Genomic DNA, 18,564 nt, shown 5'->3' with positions numbered 1-18,564 from the left:
TTTCCCCCTTAATACCTTCCACATCTTTTCCCAGCATCCATCCTCATTGCCCCTTCCTTAATTCAGACACTTGTCTTCTCTTATATAGGTTGTTCCAAATATTCCACCTAATTTTTCTCTCTCAGTTCTATCTCTTCAAATCCAGTCTGTACCTTGCCTCCTGAGTGGTCTATTACTCAATCCATTCTTTTCTTTTCTCTGCTTAAAAGTTCCATTAGTTCCATTTCCTCTGGGATCAAATACAAGTTGCTTACATGGTGTACCAGACGATATGTGATCTCCACCCTGCTTGTAGCACTCACCTCATCTCCTGCAACTTTTCAATGCATATTGTATGCTACAGTTATGCTGAATTATTGACGTTCTCCAAACTGTCTGTATTGTTCTATGCCTGAAGAGCCAGCCCAAGTATTTCCTTCTCTGAGAAGTCTCCATCCATCCTCACAGATTTGATCAATTTCTTCATTTCGAAATTTTACTTTGGACACTTCTCCTACATACCACTAGTTTTACACTTCACAATAACTAATTGTTGACTGTTGTCTTTATTCTCTTTTATTCCCATTTCCCAGCTCCTAACCTTCTTGCATGCTTCCCATAGACAACCATGTGTTAACTCTATGTCTTTACAGTGCATCCATGTCTCACGTGTTGCAGTGAGCATGTTGCTTCTAACAGTTTACTCATCATACGCCAAGGCGAACACACCCACCACATTTTATCCGTGTATTCTCCAAGTGATGCACAACCAGAATGCCTTCAGCTCTTCGCTACCATACTAAGGCAGCAATGAATATACCTGTCAATGTTTCTCTCTTCTGTAAATTGACTGTAATTTGGCCTGCTAAGGATACATACACTCCAGAGAGACTGATTTTTTTAAAAGTCTCATTTTTCAAATCAGACATGCCACCTTTTTCTTCATTCTGATTAATAAATCGTTACCTGCTTGATGCACCCATCTTTTTTAGGTTTGTTATTATGCTAAATCTCCCAAGCTGATTAACTGGTTAACTCAAGTTTTTGCACCTGCAGAGCAGTGACCCCTGCAAGATATCTGTTCTCTGTTTGACATCTCTTTAATTTTATTAGTGGCTTATGGACAAAATCACTTGACTGAAACTTTTTTCAAGTTTAAGTTATTTGGATTCACAAGAGCATTTTTCTCCCTGTTATAAATCAGTGAACCTAGTCAAGATTAACTGCCTACACGTGAGCTTCAAAAGATCCTCTGTGGCCAGACAGAGTTGAAAGAAACACATAATTCCGTAACACACTAAATATAAGCTGATCAAAGTTATTGGACCTGGTTACTTAATGCTGTACTTCCTCATTGTCATACAATCTGATTTCAAGTAGTTTGAATATAAAACATATATTACTAGATCCCGAAAACTCTTCCTTTGGAAAAAAATCGTCATTTCTGTATCCTGACTGGTCAACATGTGTATTTAGACAACTCTAAACTAAACTCTGGGCTAAAAATTTCTAAACCTAATTTGTAAAACTCCATATGTTTTAGGAATTAAAGCAAAAAGAAGAGAAACATAGCTAACGAACCATTTCAAACAAGAACAATTTATATACAGCATAATCATGGAATCCTGGAAGCAAAAGGAGTCATAAATCCTTAGATATTATGGAGTGAGGAGGGGGTGTTGAAGCCCTTGGAATTCAGAGGAGATGCCAAGGGGCAGTTATGTGAGAGTTGAGGAGACCGAGAGGGTGGGACTCGGCGAAGCAGCCCACTTATTTCGTTGTTTATTTTTAAATCTTCTGCTTTTATGTAAGAGATGATTCGAAAAAAAGTTCCAATCCTTGAAAAGACGTTGAAAGTCGCTGATCTAGCCCAGTCTTTCACACAAATCAGTTCCTTCTACGACATCCTTGACAGGCAGTAATCCAATACCTGCTTGAACACTGCTGCCATTGTGAGCTCACTAACCTGAAGCCGCTCATTTCCATGTTGGATAGCTCAAGTTCTTGGGAAGTTCCTCCCTTGCAGAGTGCCAGGTTTTACCTCTCTATAAATTCTAAGCCTGGGTTATGTCCTCCGGGATAACACAGAATGCCTATTGGCTACCTTCACCCCCCACGTCCCTTCAGAACTTGAAGTATGCTATTTTCTTTTCACATTACACAGTTTATTTATTTGAGACTCACTTCCATCTCAGAATCACATATCCATGCATCTATTTCCTTTTTGTTGATTTCACTTCATCTTAAATGCCTGTTTCATTAAACAAAGACTGTAAACAAATATTTACCATGTATGTTACACATGTAACACACATGAACAGCTTTTAACAGAAATTCATCCACCCCTGCCTCCAGATATTTATTATAAATACAGGCATCAATATAAGCGAAAATCGTCTGAAAAAGAATATATATACATCTGTATATTTATAAATGAATCGCTGTACCGTACACCTGAAACTAACACAATATTGTAAATCAACTACACTCCAATTTAAAAAAATCTTTAGGGCTTCCCTGGTGGCGCAGTGGTTGAGAATCTGCCTGCCAATGCAGGGGACACGGGTTCGAGCCCTGGTCTGGGAAGATCCCACATGCCGCGGAGCAACTGGGCCCGTGAGCCACAACTACTGAGACTGCGCGTCTGGAGCCTGTGCTCCGCAACAAGAGAGGCCGCGATAGTGAGAGGCCCGCGCACCGCGATGAAGAGTGGCCCCCGCTTGCCGCAACTAGAGAAAGCCCTCGCACAGAAACGAAGACCCAACACAGCCAAAAATAAATAATAAATAAAAATAAATAAATTTTTAAAAAAAGAATTTCTAAAAAAAATCTTTAAAAAAAACCCTAGTTTTTAGAACAACAACCACAAAAAGTACAGGTATCAAAAACAATCCTGGATATATTTTGATACAACTTGTAGCCGGCATCCACACTATTTCAAGAATTAACACCATTTGTGACAGCATACACTGTACCTGCTACTTTTGACAACTTAAGCTGAGCTCTTTCACTAAGCAAGATGGATAGAGCAAGCCATCTCTGCTTTTCCTTCTTGAGATTTCTACTCTTCAGAGACACACGTTTTCCACAGCCATCTGACATTTCTCGCCATGCTTTCATCTTGTAAACCTAAATTCTATTTCAAGTACTCCAGGTTTAAGCTTAAACGACAGTGCCTTAACAAGAGGAAAAAACTGTAGTGCATTTTTCTCCTGTTATCTGAAAACATAATGGGTGTACAAATATTGAGTATATTCTTACAAATATCTGGGTCATGTTTACCAGCTAGGATTTTTCTATTTAATGTAGGGGTAGATTTCATTATGATATTTAATGAAGACATGAACATGAGTAAAAGGTTGTTAATTTAAGACAGGTCTGAGATCCACCAAAATTAATTGTTGTATGTTTGTCCTCTGGTGGCTGTGGAAGCCTCATATTTCCTTTAGATATTAATCATTAGACAGCTCTGGAAGTCCAACTTCAATGCTGTACTAATTTTGCCATTTTGCTAACACTGGTGTGTTCTGTGCATCCATCATCCTCTGGAATTACTTATTCCATTAATATTAATTTTTGTTACAAATCTAACTGGCAAAGAAGCTTCTGCATATTTAAGTCCACATTCTACCTTCACGATATATAAATACTCTGTTGTCATCATTTGTCTGGGAGACTGCCATCTTTTCCTGTGAGGTGAACTATTAATATGCCTGTCTTTTGCAGGCTAACCAGATCCACTTCCTTTAAACACATAGCTTTTAAAATCACCAGTGGAATATTTTATTCTCTCCATGTTAGCTGCTTTGTCATCATAACCAGCTTTTAGAGTTTGGTCATTTTCTCTCTGTCCCCTCTACTATACAAATATGCATCTTGAGGGTGTGGATTATGGCTTATCTTTCTTATTTTGGCATTCCCCAGGGCATGAGTCCAGCAGATTATACTACACACTCACCCCGAATTCATTGGCAATTAAATTCAAAGCAAGAGATATGTTTTTCCACACTAGAACTAAAAGATGATAGGCAATAAAAACAGACTATTAAATCTTAGCCTTACATAAGCCTATCAGCCACAAGCAGAAACCCTCACCTTTCCAAAATCCACACTCTGGCCCCTTCAAAACTACCTTTTCTTCAAGACATGTAGAGCAGTCAGGAAGGCCACCTGATTGTTTTTAAAATGTGTTCCCCATCAATACAAAGCAAACCGAGGAACTAAAGGTCAATGAAAATCCGGCCATACAATTCCACTGGCAAGATCGAGACCTCTGACAGAGCCCTCTCAGAGGAACGGAATGTTTGGGCACCTGTGGGGACGGAGAGCCAGCACCACGTAGTGCTGTAACCAGTAGATTAATTTGAGGAATCAGGTTCAGATGCCAAGACAGGTGGGAAAATAAAGAGTAGGTGTTCGACTCCTAGTAAACCTTGCTGGATGAAGGAAAAGTATAGCTATCCAGTTAATTGTGGGTGGTGAAATTATGAGAAAATTAGAAACCAGATCAGACTGCTTAAAGTCTCAAGCAGCAGGGAATCTTGGAGAAAGAAGGTGTGAGCTCCATAAAAAGCCAAAGGTAAGCGAAATAAATTATACCCCGGAAAAAGCCACTCTACTCCTTCCATTTTGAAAACGTTGGCAGACTAGAGTGTTAGAGAATGAAACTCAAACACAGTCCATGGTAACTTTCCAACCCCAGATCCACAGAACAGACCTTCACCTACACACCCATACACACACACACACACATACACACACTCCTGTTTAATTCGAAAAGAAGCCTGCCAAAACTGGATGAAAAGCATCCTCCATGGCCTCGAGGAGGCAGCTCTCAGAGTGCGATGGGGACCTAGCACTTGGTAGCAGATGTTGAGCAAGACTATCAACAGCAGCATCACCCTTCACTTCACTGAAGGTCATTCATGTCTATGGCTTCAGTTCCCACCAGTGTAGCAATGACTATCAAGGTCACATGTTCAGCCATGACCTCTCCTGTGAGCTTTAGTCTCATGTATCCCAATGCTTACTCTATCTATGTCCACACAGAAATGGCACAAGGGTACCTCAATATCCACATGTGCAAAATGAGCCTGTAATCTTTCCTTACACCTGGTCCTCTTCCAGGAGTCCTTATCTCAGGAAATGGTACCCACATCTGTTCGATCGTACAAGCAAAAAATCCAAGAGTTACTTTGGATGCGTCCTATTATCACACAAATATCGAATCTAGCGTCAAGCTTGGTTAGTCCTCACTGAGTTCTCCATTCTGTCCACTTATCTTCATTCTTCTTCCACTACCACCTTAGTCTCTCTCAGCTACCATCTTGTTTCATCTTGACTACTATTCTAGCCTCCTAACAGGTGTCCCACACTCACTCTTACCACTCTGAACTGTCCCTTATACTGAGCTTTTCAAATCCTTTCATGTTTTCCCATGGTTTTTAGGCTGAGGATCAGAATACTTAGCCTGACCACAAAGCCTATAATAGTCTGGTCCCTACTACCCAACATCAGCAGGTAACACTCTACTTTTTAGTCTAAATTCACACCGCGTAATTTCTATCAACTCTCAGAACACATTGCTTTCCTCCTGGAACAGAATCTTTGCTGGAGCAACTGCTTCTTCTTGGAATTATTTTCTGAGCCGACTCATTCTCACTCTTCAAATATCACCTCAACTAGCACTTCCTTAGGGAAGCTTTCATGATACTCAGACTGGATTGGATCCCCCTTTTTACACCGTCATAGCACTTGGTATATTTCCTTCCTTGCACTTATCACGGTGGTGGTTTTATATTGGAACATGTGTCCTTTTGTTTCAAGTTTATCTCCCCTTCCAGACAGACTATAACAAGTTCCATAGGTGCATGAACCATTGTGCTTCTGTCCCCATTGTGTCCCCAAGACCCAGCTATTGCCCAAGTCACAGGCATTCAATCAACATTTTTCTACTGTGTTAAGGAATAAATGGAAACTGATATCCAAGGGCTCAGTGTGTAACAAAGCCAGTGGGTTGCTATCCCCTTGTTCATTCATGTAGCAGCTCTTGTTTGAATACTGAACACCGACAGACTACTTGATTATTTGTAGACTGAGACTATACTTGGTGGACTGAGCAGCAGTTTGATCTGTGCACATCAATTCTATATGCCACCCATTTAGGCCAGGGGCTACACCAGCTAGGTGGTTAATAACCTAACTTTCTTCCGCTTACTCTTCTTAAAAGCATCTGCGTCAATGCAGTCAAGCTGCAGAGTGAGACAGACTGACCCAGCTCCTCATGCCTAGGCTCAGGGAGGTCATGGTGGCCTTGGCCTGGAGGAAAGGAAGGGGGACTCGAGCTCCACACCTGCCTCAACAGCCAGGTCGATTGCACCTGAGCCTTGGAGTGTCCATGCTTGCAAAGACGTGAGGGAGAGACCTGGTCATGTGAGTCAGAAATCAGCCTTGAGAGGGCACAAGAGCTAGCTGAGCCAATAAGGGCAGGACTGACAACTGCTCGCTTGGCGTCTCACAGGATGAGCCACCTGCCCAGTGAGGTTTTCCCCCTTCCACACCATGATAGGAAGCTACCTGAACAACCCTGGCCACCACCTTGCCATTATAAAGGAGTCCGGACTAGTACAGACTCAAGCTACTTCTTAAGTTGAATATAAAGTAGGTTCCCCTGATAACTACATCATCTTGTACATGAGGAATATTTAAAGACTCAAGTATCTAGGCTGGGCTGAGATAAGAACCCACAAAATGCATGAAAAGATCCAAGTGACTAGTGTCTGCAAATGAATCCCAAAAATATTTTTTACACTCTTTTGGTATGTCTAGGTCTGATTGAATCAGGAAAACCAGATGTTAAGAGAGAGAAAAAAGAAAGAAAGAAACACAAAACAAATTGTCTGACGATTTTACAAAAACAAAAATGAAATTAGATCATTCATTTTTCAAAATTCCAGAGTGCCAATTCTGATCTAAGTGGGGCTGCTTATCTGAAATTATACAATGATCATGGTTAATGCCAAATCCCCTTTCTGCAGAAGATATGGAGAACTTTGTTTCATCTTTGTTATAATAATAACTAATATACTGGAGAACTTCAGAATTTATAAATCATGGTCACATGCATTATATCACTGGAGTCGTTCAAAATCCTGAGAGGTTGTGTGGGTATAATTTATTGCCATATTAATAGTGCAGTTGAGGAAACTAGGACTCAGAGAAGTTTACAAAGGATAGTGTATTATTTTCATACCTGAGACTTAAAAGCCAAATCCAGTCCTCTTTCCATTACTCTGCACCATTGTTTTCTATCTTTTTTTGCACCATTTAAAAATAGTAATTTCCTGATACAAAAAAGATTTGTCAAATATGTACATTTGTGTTGTGAAGATAAATAATGGTTTATCAAAGTCATCACCAAATAAAGGTTATCAATTTTCTGCATTTTTCACTGTTTTATAATTTAGTGTTGATTTGGTCTACATAGAGCTTATAATAAAAACAACTCTTGATAAACAAATGTGAACTATGAAACCTAAATCTGGTATGTTTCTACTTCTGTGTGTTTGGGAGATAAGTTAATCGTTCCTGGCCAGTAAGTTTCCATTTTGGTACGTTCAAAAAGGTTACATCACTGTTTTCTTTTTAAGCTGAGTTTTTGCATTTTCATTTTTTAAAATATTTTTATTTATCAAGCAACTGATCAAAAAATATTTACTCTCAGTCCTATGCTGGTATCTGAGACAGACATGGGTGGATAAGACCCATTGTACTCACCAGTTGTTTAGAATGGCATGGGAGGCTGGGTACACCAGAAGCCAGCAGCACAAAGCAGGTCCCGGGTACCAACATTTCAGGCCATCAGTGCTGAGTACAGGGAAGGGAGAGGAAGAGTGGAGAGTCAGCAAAAGCTGCAGGAGAGAGGAACTAAGGGCTATTTATGGAAGTCAGAATCTCAGCTACTTGCTGACAGAGAACAGAAGTGCACAGCAAGTACATAACCCTGACACTGGAACTTGGGCCATCAGGGCAGTTTTGTCCTTGTTGTTATTTCTGTTGTTTTCCTTTCCTATCTGGAGGACCGCTGTGGGCTACAGAAAATGTCCTTGGACGTGATTCTTTTTAATTGGCTGATTATAAAACATTTTATTTTACAACACTTCTACTTCCAAAATACATAGATATTTATCTTCTCATTCCTTCTCCCCATCAAGCCCAAAAAGTGAGGCAAAGCAGGCTGAGTGCTCCCTCTCTTCATATGGGGAAACTGACCTCCTGGGGGGTATGCACCTGCATGTTGTCACTGGGGGAACAAGTCCCCATTTTGCTTTCTTTCTACTCTGGGCTTCTGCTCCATTGCCCAGTGGGGTGTGTGTGTGTGTGTGTACGCACGCATACGTGTGCGCACACACCTGTGGGTTTTGTTTTGGCTTATTTTGTTAAAATGTTCTGTTACTCATTCATTATAATGTTCTTTTACACACTTTTAAATGGCAGAAATAGAAGACAGGGACCTGGACAAATGTCACAGAAAACTGACTGTAGAATCTTAAGATTCAGTGCAAAAGCCTAGCAGTTTCTCCCAGGTTCATGTGCAAAATCAAAAATCTTTGCTCTTAATTACGTGACACCTTATCCAAAATCTTAATTCCAGAGCAGTTTCAACACAGCTGGACTGTTTCAAGGCTGCAAAGAATTCCTAATAGCACCTCTCACTGCTAGATTTGGGTCATCTCTTAGGGGTAAGGTAAGTGCAAGTTGATATGTGAAGTGGAGACCTTCCCTCAGAGCCACCCAGTTTCATAGGCTATCTGGATCCCAATTTAGCTTAAGGCTAAATCCCTGCAATATCTTTTATTCTCCTCTTTTCTCCAGCAAACATCTTCCAGGGTCATGCCTGGGGGAGAAAATTATGAACCTAGCTCATCAGGGATTCCACCCCAAGAAACAACCCCTGGTTAAAGGCCAGCCTGAGTGGGAGGGCACTAGCTCCTACCTGGATCCCCTTTATTTCCACCGAACCCATTAATCTGAATCTTTTTCCACCACCAGAAGTTTGGATTTCCGGTAAATGGTCCCATATACCCCAGGCAATTGTCTTCATTCAGTTGGCCTCTTAGCTGGTTACCCAATGATTTCTGCCTCTAACCAGCACAAACCCTCTCCTCTACCCCATGAAATTCTGCCCACCTCCCACGAGGCAACTGATGAAGGTCTCTACAACATAGCCTTGCTTCTCTCTGTCTAAGCATTTGGGGGAAAATCACTCTAAGAGTTTTGCATTTCTTGCTCCACAGTAAAGTACAGCTGCTGACCCCTCTCTGCTTTCTGCCCTCTTAGCTCCCGATGCTTACCAGATGAGACAGCAACGCTTCGTGTGCAGATTTCACTTACTTCCACGGGGAATATGACACCCCCCCCCCGCCCCCGCCGAAGGAACTTTCTGTGGGAATTGGCAATGACACCAATTGGGTGTCATTTTCCTCATTTTAAGCCTAGACTAGCACTCTTCATCTTCTCGTCTAAGAACTGCCCTCTAGGTCAAGGAAATCACCACCACAATCTAGAATACTCACTCTCCTTTTAAAGGAGATCCTGATTCCATGTTTTCTCAACCAGCTCCTGAAGTACATGTGTAAATAACCTCCCATTACCCTTTCCTCCCAGATGGCAGAGTCAAACACACAATTTAAACTTAATGTGCATAATGAGTTTTGTGTGCTCAAGGGACTATCAAACTGTGCCTTTATAATGGGTAAAACAACTTCCCTGAATCTATATATCTATAAGTGTGTGTGTGCGTGTGTGTGTGTATGTGTATATGTGCACTCATTTGTAAGACAGGCTATTAACTGGCTCAGTCCTCCCTATTGCTAAAGTCCAAATATCTTATCCCTGCTAACAGGTCCTACAGGATCCAGTTTCTGCTTATCATCTCCATGCTCAAATTCCCACTCTCCCTCCCCAACTGTGATTCTCAATCCCAACCATATTGAACAACCAATCATTTCTTGATACCCTTAATACCTGGATCGTTGCACATGTTATTTATCCACCCAGAATGCTCCCTACCCCCATTCCACCCAACCGCATCTGCCTCATCTGCCTTATAATCATCCCTTAGCTCTCAGCTGGAAATAACAGATCTCTGATCTCTGGATCAGCCACTGGCCTCTCCTCTGTTCTCCTGTAACTCCTGGACTGAGCTCCAAAGAAGTACTTATCACGTTCTATTAACACAGTGTGTTTACTTGCCTGTCTCTCCTTGAGGGAAGGAACTATGACTTGCTATTACTATATCTGCAGTGTCTTGCCCAGTTCCTGCCTGGCACATAGCAAAAATTCAATAAATGTTTATTGAATGAAGGAATAACTGAATCGAATAATTAACCAACAGGTTTTATGCAGAGAATCTGAATAGAGAGCACTGTTCTTACTCATCTGTTATAATGTCTATATTACATTTTAATCCCTGCTGGGATCATGCTATTTTTGCAAAGAATGAAGATCAGAAGTGCTCACCTAAGCATTGCCTGTTTCCTTAGGAGCAGGACAACAATCTTCCTTTTATTTCTCTCATTTTCTACTTTAAAACTTTTTGAATTTAACATGTATGGCATGTAATGAGCATGAGAATAAAGGCTGACCCCAAAGCCACAGACTTGCCCTTTCAAATACTCCAAGTTTTCCACTGCACTTTCCTCCATTCTTCTTTTTCCCAGGATGAAAACCATACTATCGTCTTCATCTTTGCTCCTTCACCCAGTTCAGCTATGTTTTTCCTCTTCAGATATCTAGTAACCTCTCCTCCCTGCATTCTTCTAAAGCCACCATTCTAGATATATTCCTAATCGGTTTTTAATTGGACATCCACAATTAATTAATTGATTCAGTCATTCCTTCTTTAAATATTTACTGAATATCTGCTATATCCCAGGAAGTCATTGTGCAAGCACTCCACTTGCTTCCAATCTTGGTCCTTCCACACATCTGACACACACTATGAGACCAAGCTACCAAAATGCCAATCTCATAATATCCAACCCCTTCTAAAGAGCTTAAGTTGCCCACAATTAATATAATAATATTAATTATCCTATATAATTAATTATATAGGATAATATTTATAAGCCAAAATAAAAGTTTGATTAATTACTTAAAAGAAACCAGAGAGGGGTAATTAGTTAAATGGTATGGGCTATTTTTTGAGGTGATTAAATGTTCTAAAACTGACTGTGGTGATGGTTGTACATATATATGAATATATTAAAAATTACTGAATTGCACACTTTAAATGGGTAAATTGAATGGTATGTGAACTGTATCTCAATAAAACTTTAAATAATGAAGAAGAAATTAAGACATTCCCAGGTAAATGAAAATTGAGAGGTTTCATTTTCAGTAGATGTGCTCTACAAGAAATGCTGAAGGGAGTCCTTCAGGCTGAAATGAAAAGACAATAGACAGTAACTTGAATCCTCATGGAGAAATAAAGAACAGAACAGTAGTAAAGTAACTACATAGGAAAATATAAAAGTTAGTACTAATGTACTTTTGGTACTCTTTTTTACTTGTGTGATTTAAAATACAATTGCATAAGACAATAATTATAAATCTACATTGGTGGGCACACAGTGTACACAGATGTAATTAAATAGGGGTAACCAAGTGACATGAGAGCAAAGTTTTTATATACTACTGAAATTACACCGATACTTATTTGAACTAGATTGTTGTAAATTAAGATATTAATTGTAATCCTGGTGGCAACCACTAAGACAACAACTAAAAAATACATAGTAAAAGACATAAAGAGGCAATCAAAATGGTATGCTGGTAAATAACAATTTAATACAAAAGAAGGCAGGAGGACGTAAGAAATAAATAAGATAAATGATATAAAGAAAAAATATAGTGACTTGGCTGAAGTCCTACATTTACAATAATCACATTAAATGTAAATGACTCAAATCCTCTTATTAAAAGGCAGAGATTGGCAGGATGGATTTTAAAAACATTATCCAACATTATGCTATCTACAAGAGCCTCACTTTAGATCCAAAGCACAAATAATTTGAAAGTAAAAGGGCAGGAAAAGATATTTCATGCAAACAAGAACTAAAAGAAAGCCTGAGAGGCTATATGAATATCAAACAAAATAGACTTCAAGCCAAAACTTAGAAAGACATTAGAAAATAACAAAAGGGTCAGTATACTATGAAGATATAAAAATAATAAACACATACACACCTAACTACAGAGCCCCAAAATATATAAAGCAAGCATTCAGAGAACTGAAGAAGAAAAATAGACAATCCTACAATGATAGTTGGAAACTTCAATACTGTGTTTTCAATAATAAATAAAACAACTAGACAGAAAATCTGTTAATGAATAGAGGACTTGAATTACATTATAAATGAACTAGATCTAACAGATATGTACAGAACACTCCACCCAACCACAATAGAATACACATTTTATTAAATGCACATGAAATATTCTCCAGGATAGACCATATGTTTAGTCACAAAACAGGTCTCAGTAAACTTAAAATACTGTAATCATACAAACTGTCTTCTCTGGCTGCACTGGAATGAAACTAGAAATCAATAACAGAAGGAAAAATGGAAATTCCAAAAATATGTGGAAATTAAACAACATATCTTTAAACAACTAATGGATGAAAAAAGAAATCACAAGAGAAATTATAAAATACTTTCATACAAATGTATATGAAAATGCAACATATCAAAACTGATGGGATACAGTAAATGTATTGTGGAGAGGGAAATGTATACCTGCAAATGTGTACATTTAAAAAGAAAGAAGATCTCAAGTCAATGACTTAACTTTACACCTTAAAGAACTAGAGAAAAAAAAAAAAAGAGCAATCTAAACCCAAAGCTAGCAAAAGGAAGGAAATTATAAAGACAAGAGTGAAGATATATGAAATAGAGAACAAAAAGAAAAAGAATTGATGAAAACAAAAGTTGGTTCTTAAAAAAAAAAAAGGCAAACCTTTAGTTTGATAAACCAAGAAAAAAGAGAGAAGACTCAAATTATTAAAATCAGGAGTGAAAGTAGGGACTTTACTACCAACCATATAGAAATAAGAATTATGAGAAAATACTATGAAGAGTTGTATGACAGCAAATAAAATAACCTAGATGAAGTGAATAAATTCCTAGAAACACACAAATTACCAAAACTGACTCAAGCAGACACAGAAAATTTCAACAGACTTAAAGAGATTGCATCAGCAATCAAAAAACTTTCAAAAAGAAAATCCTGGGACCAAATGGTTTCATTGGTGGATTCTACCAAAGATTTAAAAAAGAATGAACACCAATCCTACTCAAAGTCTTCCAAAAATTAGAAGAGGATGGAACACTTCTTAACTCATTCTATGAGGCCAGTATTACCCTGATTCCAAAACCAAACAAAGACATTACAAGAAGAGAAAACTACAGACCAAAATCCTTTATGAATATAGGTGCAAAAACCCTCAGCAAATGCTAGCAAACTGAATCCACTGAAAGGATTTTACACCATGACCAAGTAGTATTTATTCTAGGAATGCAAGAGTGGTTCAACATATGAAAAGCAATTAAGTTAATCCACCATATTAATAGAAAGAAGAAGCAGGGAAACCCACATGATTATCCTAAGGATGCAGGAAAAGCATTCTATGAAATCCAGCACCCTTCCATGATAAAAATCACTCGACAAACTAGGAATACAAGGGAACTTCGCCAACATAATAAGAGGCATTGATCAAAAACCCACAGCTAACATCATGTTTAATAGTAAAAGAGTAGAAGCCTTTCCTCTAAGATTAGAAACAAGAAAAGGATTTCTGCTTTCACAACTTCTGTTCAACAATATACTGGAGGTTCTAGCAGGGGTAATTAGGTAAGAAAAAGAAAAGTCATCCCAACTGGAAAGACAAACGTAAAACTGTCTCTATTCACAGATGACATGACCTTATATATAGAACAACCTAAACACACACACACACACACACAATCAGGCCTAATAAATAAGTTTAGCACAGTTGTAGAATATATAATCAGCATACAAAAATCAGTTGTATTTCTATATACCAGAAATGAACAATCCAAAATTGAAATGAAGAAAACAATCCCATTTATAATATTACAAAAAACAATAAAATGCTCACAAATAAATTGAACCAAGGAGGTACAAGACTTGCACACTGAAAAAAACTGAAACATTGCTGAAAGAAATTTATTTAAAAGACCTAAAAATAAATGGAAAGACATCCTGTGTTCCTGGATTAAAAAGACTTGATATTGTTAAGATGGCAATATTTCCCAAATCTATCTACAGATTCAGTGCAATCTCTACCAAAATTCCAATGACCTTTCATGCAGAAATGGACAAGCTAATTCCAAAATTCACAGAAGTTGCAAGAGACCCTGAATAGCCAAAATGATCTTTAAAAAGAAGAATAAAGTTAGAGGACTCACATTTTTCAATTTCAAAATTACTATCAAGCTTTAGTAATTAAACAATGTGGCACTGGAATAAGGGATACAGATCAATAGAATAGAATTGAGAGTCCAGAAGTAAACTCATAAACCTATGATTAATTAATTTTTGACAAACGTAAGAAAAAAACCCAACATTCAGTGGCGAAAGTATAGTGTTTTCAACAAATGGTGCAGGGACAACTGGCCACATGGAAAAGAATGAATTTTGACCACTATCTTACACCATATGTAAAAAATTTATTCAAAGTGAATGAAAGGCCCAAAAGAGCTAAAGCTATTAATATCTTTTAGAAGAATATATAGCTGTAAATCTTTATGACCTTGAATTAGACAATAGTTTCTTAAATATAACACCAAAATCACAAGGAACGAAAGAAAAAAATAAACTGAACTTAAAATTTAAAACTTTTGTGCAAAGGACACCATCAAGAAAGTGAAAAGACATCCCACAGAATAGGAGAAAATATGTGCAAATAATATATCTGGTAAGGATCTAGTATCCAGAATATGTAAAGAAATCTTACAACTGAACAACAAAAAGAAAAGAACCCAATCAAGAAATGGTCAAATGGTTTGAACAGACATTCCTCTAAAGAAGACATAAAAATGGCCAATAAGCAAATGAAAAGATGCTCAACATCATTAGTCATTAGGGAAATACAAATCAAAACCACAATGAGATATTACTTTACACCCAGTAGAATGGATCTAATAAAAAAACAAACAAACAAACAAAAAAAAACAGAAGTTACCAAGTGCCTATGCGAATGTGGAGAAACTGGAACCTTCATACATTGCTGGTAAGAATGTAAAATGGTGCAGCAGCTCTGGAAAACAGTTTGGTGGATCCTCAGAAAGTTAAACATAAAATTTCTGTATGATCCAGAAATTCTACTCCTGAGTAAATCCAAAAGAACTGAAAACAAACAAACAAAAACTTGTACATGAGTGTTCATAGCAGCATTATTCATTAATAGCCAAAAACTGGAAAGCCCAATATCCATCAACTGACGAAATAAAACATAGTATATACAGACAATGGGATATGATTCAAACATAAAAAGAAATTAAGTACTGATACATACTATAACGTGGATGAGCTTTGAAAACAATATGCTAAGTAAAAGCAGCCAGTCACAAAAGACCTCACTGTGTAAGATTTGTTGATAGGAAATATCTACAATAGACAAATCCAAAGAGACAGAAAGCAGATTACTGGTTGCCAGGGACTCAGAGAAGAAGAGAATAGGGAGTGAATGCTTGATGGGTACAGGGTTTCTTTTCAAGGTGACAAACATGTTCTGGAATTAAATAGTGGTCACAGTACACAACACTGTAAATGTATTAAAAGCCGCTGAATTGTACACTTTACAATGGTTAAAATGACGCATTTTATCTAATCTCAATAAATGTATTTTTAAAGAAAGAATCCCAAAGGAGTACAATAAAAATCAGATAGACTAAAAGTGCTTACTCATTCTCCTACTTGTTTTCATAGAAACCACCATATGTAGGGAAAACTATGCTTTGATTGCAAATTCAGGCATGTGATGAGCTGAAAAAAAAAAAAAACCCCAGAGATTTCAGAGTTAGGTCTAGCTGTGGCTATTTAAGAGCCGTATCACCCCGGGGAAGTCTCTTCATCTCTCTGGGCTCTGGTTACCTCAGATGACATGCTGGTATCCACCTGCCCAATGTACGGGTGAGGCCTCGTCTGGATCCAAGGACTACATAGAAAGGCCATGAGTCAGTCCCGAGGCTGACTCACCACGAGATGGGTTAATGGTAAAGTGCGAGCAGAGGGGAAACGATTCACAGTTTTTCCTCAGATTTCCCCTGAATGATCCTCATTTGTGGGCAACATGCTCAAGAATGCTATTTTTAAAGGGTGACGATATTTGGTTAAAATGTCCTCAGAGGAAGGGGAGGTAAGGACTGGGAGAAGTTTGCCCAAACCACAGGGCCTCTGCACTACAGTGCACATCAGCAGCAACAGCCCTAATGAGCTCTGCGCTGGACTCTCCAAATTGAATTACATAATACATTTCCGTTTCATTTCATGAATCACAACTTGGGATACAATGTCCCTGGGTCGCAGTTGATATAGTTCAGAGATTACCAAAGATTTCAGAGAGAAAAATCTATTTTATTAAATTCATATGTAAAATGTCTGTATGTCAGCCAACTTATTTATTTCAAATTTGGGATTTTCTTAAATGCCGTAGTTAGAGCTCAATGTCAAGAGAGTTCGCGATAAACTCGCTTATGAACGGTAAGACGGCAGTTGCCCCTGGATTTTTCATTTCTTTTGACAGCTCAGTTCCTGGCTGATGACGATAGGTTTCATTTCAGCTGCCCCTGTTGGAGTCCCTTTGTGGTTGAGAGTGAGAATGAGCAGTTAAAGCCTCAGAACATGGACGAGGGGAAGTGAAATTCATATGGAGAACTAGGTAACAGCGAGTTTAGTTCACTATGACCCTAAGCCCCATATCAAACATTAACTCCTTTGTGAATGGCAGTGTCGATGGCAGTGTCACTGGCATCTGTGGTGCCTACTCCCCTTTTCTCAGTACAACATAGGAGTTAGAGCACAGGTTCTGGAATCAGAAAGACACGTCCAAATCCTAACTCAGCCATCATTAGCTCTGCAGCCTTGGGAAGGTTATTTAATCTCTCTAAGATTCAGTGTATTAAGCTGTAACATGGGAAAAATAACAGCACATATGTCAGAGAGCTGTTGCAAGGACTAATGACATAAGGAACGTGGGGCGACTAGCACAGTGCCCAGCACATAGTAAGTAGTCAATGAACATCAGTCGTGTATTAATGTTATTTTCCTACTTTAGAAGCAGCAATTTTGAATTGTAAGTTGAGTTTTGGCTCATCCAGCATCTCCTGAGTCGCCACTCGTTTTCAAAACTTATGATCAAGTTCACTTTTGCAAAAGCTCATACATACTCTTTGAGCTGTGACCTGATGTACATCATTAATTCATGTATTCATTCATCATTTATTTAATATTTACTGACTATCTTCCATATGCCAGACAGAAAGTTATACATTAGGGGAACAAAGCTGAGAAGAACAAAAGTTTCTTCCCTCCAGGTTCTAACTGGGGAGAAAGGATTGAGATGAACACAAGCTGGTCTGGAGAGTGCTGAATGTGATGAAGTTGCTGCACAGCAGAGGGGAAGGCCATCTGAGACGGAGCGGGTGCTGGGCGAGCAACGTCTTCCCTACCAGGCTGCTGTGTGGGGGAAACAAGAGCCAGGGTGGAAACGGAAAAGGACTGTAAGTGGGGGAGACAGACTCGTTGGGCAGATGGAGACTAATTACCATGAAACAGCTGAGATCGGGTGGAGGGAACTTCAGTTTTAAACGTCACTCCAACAATTGTAACCCCATTTTACAGATGAGGAAACGGAGGCCCAGAAAGATTTTGTACCTGGTCCAAGGTCATACAGCCAGTAGTTAATGGCAGAGACATGACTCAAGCCCAAAGCTGTCTGACTCTTTCCACAGGACCACACCCCACCCTTCTCTATCACACATTCTATAAAGAATCCTAAGTGACTGGTATTGATTAGGAGTCCAAAGAGGCTTCTTGGTCTTCTGGACTAACATACACTACACCAATCATCATTGAATAGTATATGGATGGTCTAATCCCAATTTCTTCCAGAGCAATAATGAGCAGGTGATAAGTCACTTGAACTGTACCGGCAATTCCTTTTGGCCTACGTTCTCACACCCCAGCTTGATTTTCTCTAACACAACACAGGTGTGGTGGGCTCGTTGCCAACTCTTACTACGAGAGACAAAAAGCAATCCTTAGTTTATGAAAATAATCCTATAGCTCTATTAGAATGCTTGGCTTTTTCTCTGCTTAACCCCTAAACACCTACCAATAGAGTAAGATCTTTTATTTATCCACACACACTGTTATTAACAACCATGATGATGGATCTTGCCAAAGACAGAGTTCACAGTGCTGAGGGGTTGGTGTGTGTGTGCCTTGTACTCTCTGCCCCTCAGGGTGACACCCTGCTTTACACTGGCATTGCATTTG

This window comes from Balaenoptera physalus (assembly GCF_965194825.1).
Source record: "Balaenoptera physalus genome assembly, chromosome: 15".
NCBI lineage: Eukaryota > Metazoa > Chordata > Mammalia > Artiodactyla > Balaenopteridae > Balaenoptera > Balaenoptera physalus.
The sequence above is the reverse complement of the archived record's forward strand: the minus strand, read 5'-3'. Positions refer to the sequence as shown.